The sequence below is a fragment of the Peromyscus californicus genome, unplaced genomic scaffold, assembly GCF_007827085.1.
Source record: "Peromyscus californicus insignis strain IS unplaced genomic scaffold, ASM782708v3 Scaffold_3__1_contigs__length_106647218, whole genome shotgun sequence".
Lineage (NCBI taxonomy): Eukaryota > Metazoa > Chordata > Mammalia > Rodentia > Cricetidae > Peromyscus > Peromyscus californicus.
The window spans coordinates 33753950-33759907 of record NW_026294551.1 but is presented as its reverse complement, the minus strand read 5'-3'; positions in this window follow the sequence as shown (position 1 = coordinate 33759907).

Genomic DNA, 5958 nt, shown 5'->3' with positions numbered 1-5958 from the left:
TAATAAAACTAAGAAAATTGTTCACACACAGGAATTTAGAGCAGAACCCACCACACCATTGCATTATAAAACTGAAGAGGAGTGGCCCAAGGTTATTAGAAAACTAACCTTAATTTATCCAGTTACCATTCAAGAACCACCACCAGATGATATACCCCCAAGGCTATACAGATCCTGTAGAAATGTTAGATTTGAAGAGATTTAAGGAAGCAGTAGTTTCATATGGTATGCATTCATCTTTTATGTTAAATTCATGGGCAACTTGGAACAGAATTATTCCATAAGACTGGAAAGATTTAGCTATAGCAGTATTGGAAGCTGGTCCTCAGTTACAATGGAAAACATGGTGGAGAGAGGAAACTAGGGTGACAGAACAATGAAGTAGGGCTAAAGGTATTGAAATTTCCCAAGACCAGCTTCTCAGTGAGGGCCAGTATGCTGATTTGCAAAGACAGTTTGGATTTGATGATCATACCTTGGCTCTATGCTATATAGAAGCTTTGAATTCTTGGACAGGGTTGAAGAATCAGGAAAGAGGACTGAGTCATTCACTAAAATTATACAAGGCCCAAAAGAAACCTTCACTGGGCCAGGCAGTGGTGGTGCACGCCTTTAATCCCAGCACTCAGGAGGCAGAGTCAGGCAGATCTCTGTGAGTTCGAGGCCAGCCTGGGCTACAGAGTGTGGGCCCTGGCCCCCCACTGTGAGTGGCAGCCGCCTTGCTTGCTGACCTTGACCAGATGTCCTCCCTATTCAGATTCCCTGCCAGTTTCCTTCTCACCTGACGTTCCTCGGGAGGTTCTTTGTTCCTGTATCCTGCATTTGGTGTAAACAGCTTAGATGCAAAAATGTAGTGAACTTCTGTCCTCCGGGGATCTGCCATTGTGCTGTAAGCCTGTATTTAAGATTTCCTCCCTCTTTCAATAAACGGCATTCAGCCGTGGCGAATGACTCGCTGTCTCTTGTCCCTTATTTTTTAATCCGCAGCCCCTCGCTCGAACATGGTGAAAGGGTGACAGTAACGCGGGCGTTACTGTTACAACAGAGTGAGTTCCAGGGAAGGCAAAAAGATACACAGAGAAACCCTGTCTCGAAAAACCAAAAAAAAAAAAAAGAAAAAAAAAAAAAACCTTCACTGATTTTTTTGCGAAGATTGACTTCAACTGTAACAGATCCAGAAGTTACACAAATATTAATTGAATCTTTTGGCTTTTAAAAATGCTAATTCAGAATGCAAAAGGGTAATTAGGTCTTTAAAAGAGGTCAGAACCCAAAACTGATTAGTTAAATCAACCTGTATACTTTAAGGATGTGTTGACCTCAGAATGCAAACCAGGATATGTTATGTTGGGGAAGAGGTTTTGTTTTTGTTTCCACAGGAGAAGAAAAGCTATGGATACCATTAAAATTGATAAAGATTAGATTCGGACAAGAGAGACCTCTTGATTAGGAGATGCAATAGTTCATCAAATAGTGTGGCCATTCAATCTAAATAACTTATAAGACTAACAAATGTCTTTCATTTGATTAGATATAGCCTGCCTAAAAAGAAACTCCCCAAAGTTAAGGTTGGAGCAGGCTTTTGTTTTTGTCTTTCCAGGAGAATAAAAGCATCCAACTAAGGAATCTGAAGACCACTGGACCAAGAAGATATCAGAAAAAGAAGGACAAATCATTAAGAGAAAATGTCCCAAGAAAAAGAGGAAATTGGCTTAATTATATAGCACATTTCCAACAGGATAAAATCTCATAAATCTTCCCAAATGTTTGTTTCTGCTGTTCTCTACAGACGTGTAAGACAAATGATCTTCTTGTAGTCCCAATTAAATTAAAAATTAAAGCTGGCTTTGGAGTTGGAGCATGGCTCTCTCCTTCTCTAAACCCAAGCATGCTTGTTAAGGAAAACCCAAAATCTCTGTCTAATGTCAGAAGAGCCACCTGGTATGGGACAGAAGAAAAACCAAAATTAAGGGACTATTCTAGTGTCCCTAATCTCATATTTCTTTGGTTTTATTTTGACTCTTTAAACTTTTCTTAAGGTAGAAATAGTATCTCAAAATTTGTTTATTATGAATCTTTATATAAACTTTCTGTCATGATATTAATGGTCATATGGAGTACTAACTAATTTTAGAAATAGGCTTCATCTAGCTTCCTGTATGTGATTTCCGGCTTGAGTCTGAAGTTTGTGTACCCTGGATGTACTTAAAAAATTGTGATCCGCCGGGCGGTGGTGGCGCACGCCTTTAATCCCAGCACTCGGGAGGCAGAACCAGGCGGATCTCTGTGAGTTCGAGGCCAGCCTGGTCTCCAAAGCGAGTTCCAGGAAAGGCGCAAAGCTACACAGAGAAACCCTGTCTCGAAAAAGAAAAAAAAAAAAAATTGTGATCCTTTAACCTCTTAGAGATCTGCTGCATATGACATTTAAAATGTTTAAGTTTTCTGCTGTGAATGGTGATCATTCCTGGCAGTGACCTTTGAGGTCTCCAAGAAGATGATGGGGCCCTGCAATGACAAATCCACCTTGACTGTGATAATGCTGAGCTTACAAACACCACCCAAAAATCAGCTTTGGACTACAAACTGCTCAGGACAACTTCAAAGCAGTTAGCTAAGGTGGTTCAGTGTTGTGCAAATTCTAAAAGGTCTTATAATAAAAATCTGGAGCCAGATATTGGGGTAAATGCTGAAAGATCAGAGAAACAAAGGAACAAGCCACTGCCATGTCTTACCTAGGACTCCTCAGCCTGAAAAGCCTTTAGTTCCTGTATCCTCATGCCTTATATACCTTTCTCCACCCAGCCATTAAAGGCATGTGTGCTTCCCAAGTACTGGGACTAAAGGTGTGTGCCACCACTGTGTGGCTCTGTTTCTCTCCTAGACTGAATCAATCGCATGTAGTCCAGGGTGGCTTTGAACTCACAGAGATTCAGATAGATCTCTGCCTCCCAAGTGCTAGGATTAAAGGTGTGTGCCACCACTGCCTGGCTTCTATGTTTGATCTACTGGCTTGTTCTATTCTCTGATCTTCAGGCAAATTTTACTAGTGTACACAATATATCACCACAGTTCAGCTTCATAGACTATTCCAGCCAGAACTTCAAATAAGCCCTGCAGTTTCCCATCACACTGAGACTGGACAACAGCTAGCTCTCCCAGGACTTGACCGTTATCTCAATTTTCACAGGGTCTCCTAAGATGCCATTGCCCCAGACAACAGGAAGTAATTTTAAGAACACGGTGCTCAGCTGGGTGGTGGTGGCACATGCCTTTAATCCCAGCACTTGGGAGGCAGAGCCAGGTGGATCTCTGTGAGTTCAAGGCCAGCCTGATCTATAGATCGAGATCCAGGATAGGCGCCAAAAACTACAGAGAAATCCTGTCTCGAAAACAAAAACAAAAAGAACACGATGCTCACATTCCCAAGAGATTGGGTGGGTGGATTATGGATGTCTATTATCATTTAGGGGGTTGGTTGCATGTTGTTATTGGTCATGGTCAGGGAAGAAACTAGGCAAAGGAGATTATATTTCAGGATTTCGTACAGAAGAGAAAAATGGGGGGGATATATGAATAACAGGATAAAAGGGTAGATTATTGAATCTACTTTTAAACTAAAAAAAAGCAACTGCTAGTCTCAAATATTTTATAATTGGTATGGATTTTTGTATATTGATGCAAATTTAAGGTTATTTTTGTTATACTGTATATATGTTTCTACTCTTGTTTAAGGTATTGTACCTATGCAGCTCATTCAACAATGTAATGTACCCGGGTGGCGGTGGCACATAACTTTAATCCCAGTGCTTGAGAGGCAGAGCCAAATATCTGTGAGTTTGAGGCCAGCCTGGGCTATAGGGTGAGTTCCAGTAAAGGCGCAAACTACACAGAGAAACCCTGTCTCGAAAAACAAACAAACAAACAAACAAAAAACAATGTAATGTAAAGTTCTAGTACTTAAAAATTATTATTATAAACTATTTAGGATAATTAAGAAATGCAGGTTAGTAGTAAGTCAAATATAACAATCAAATTTGTGGCCATGTTAGGTATGTTTTCAAGATCAAACAGTTTAGGTGAATTTTTCTTTGGACACCAGCTCTCAAATAATGAATTGAAGACTTATTATTAATTATGAAAGCTCAGCCAATAGTTTAGGATTGTTTCTAACTTGTTTTTATAACTTAAATTAACCCATATCTTTTAATCTACATTCTCTTATGTGGCTTGGTTATCTTTCCTCAGTAATGCCCATGCTGCTTCCTCTCCATCTCTCTGGCAACTCCAACTTTCTTCTTCTCAGCGTCCTCTGTGCCTGGAAATTCTACCTAGCTATTGGCTGTTCAGCTCTTTATTAAACCAATCACAGTGACTCACAACAATCAAGTATCTCACAACAAAACAGAGACAGAGTTTAGATAGAGATAGTCTTCAAACACTTCAGAGACCTACAGAATATGGTATTTAAGATATTTTAATAACATAAGGCTTTTTATGACAGTGAAATATGTCTGCTCCTGGCAACACCAATTTACTTCAAAAAAAAAAAAAAAGGATGATGGGTTTCGAAGAACCTCCAGATGGAATTTGCTTTCGTTGTGGCAAAGTTAGCCACTAGACAAGAAACTGTCCTTGCCTTGTCTGCTAACAGTATGCTGTCCAATGGACAAGCAGGACACAAAAGAAAGTGACTGCCAAATTTTGCCAAGGTCCTTCAAAATCCCTGCTTCACAGAAAAGTCTGTCAGACATTCTAGGCCTGTAGGCTGAAGATGGATGCCCCAATGTTGCAGAGTCTCTGTATTAATCACTGCCCACTGTAAGAACAAGCTTTTCAGGGTTGGGGATTTAGCTCAGTGGTAGAGCGCTTGCCTAGCAAGTGCAAGGCCCTGGGTTCGGTCCTCAGCTCCGACAAAAAAAAAAAAAAAAGAACAAGCTTTTCTGGCTGGGCGGTGGTGCATGCCTTTAATCCCAGCACTCAGGAGGCAGAGGCAAGCAGATCTCTTGTGAGTTCAAAGCCAGCCTGGTCTACAGAGTGAGATCCAGGAAAGGCACAAAGCTACACAGAGAAACCCTGTCTCGGAAAAAAAAAAAAAAAAAGCTTTTCTGACCAAGGTCGAGAACAGCATTAATCTATGGGTTTAAACATAAACATACTCAGAAGGCAATTTGACACCATGCCTATTTAGTAAAACAGCAGTAATAGGTCCCCACTGTGGTCTATCCTTTGCCCAGTTTTGATCAGGTTTACAGTACCAAGCATGAGTTCCTTCTTGTGGAGCCAGGCTCAAATCCAATCAGAAAGTGATTGGTTACTGCTGTGGGATGTTGTCTGTGCTGTGAATGTGTTGCTCTGATTGGTTAATAAATAAAGTGCTGATTGGCCAGTAGCCAGGCAGGAAGTATAGGTGGGACAAAGAGGGAGGAGCATTCTGGGAAGTGGAAGGCTGAGGGAGAGAGATGCTGCCAGCCGCCGTGATGAGAAGCATGATGTAAGATACTGGTAAGCCATAAGCCACGTGGCTTATAGAAATGGGTTAATTTAAGATATAAGAACTAGATAGCAAGAAGCCTGCCACGGCCATACAGTTTATAAGTAATATAAGCTTCTGAGTGATTATTTTATAAGTGGGCTGTGGGACTGCGGGGGCTTGGAGAGAGCCGGAGAGAAACTCTCCAGCTGCAGGTTACCCCCATTACCTTCATGCCACTACTGCGCCTGTGGGCACATCTTGTCTGCAGGGTAGTACTGTAGCGTTAAGGCTCTACTGCTACAGAAAACCATTAATGACTTTTTTTCTACTCCAGTGGCCGGTGTAGCACCTTCCAGCACCATGAAAGCTAGCTAGAAAGGAGCAAATGTCCCAGTCAGTTCCAGTTTGATTTGTCTTGCAAACAAAGCCATCTTTAGCAGTAAAGTCTTACCATCTAGTTATGGTGACCAACTGAACACAATGGC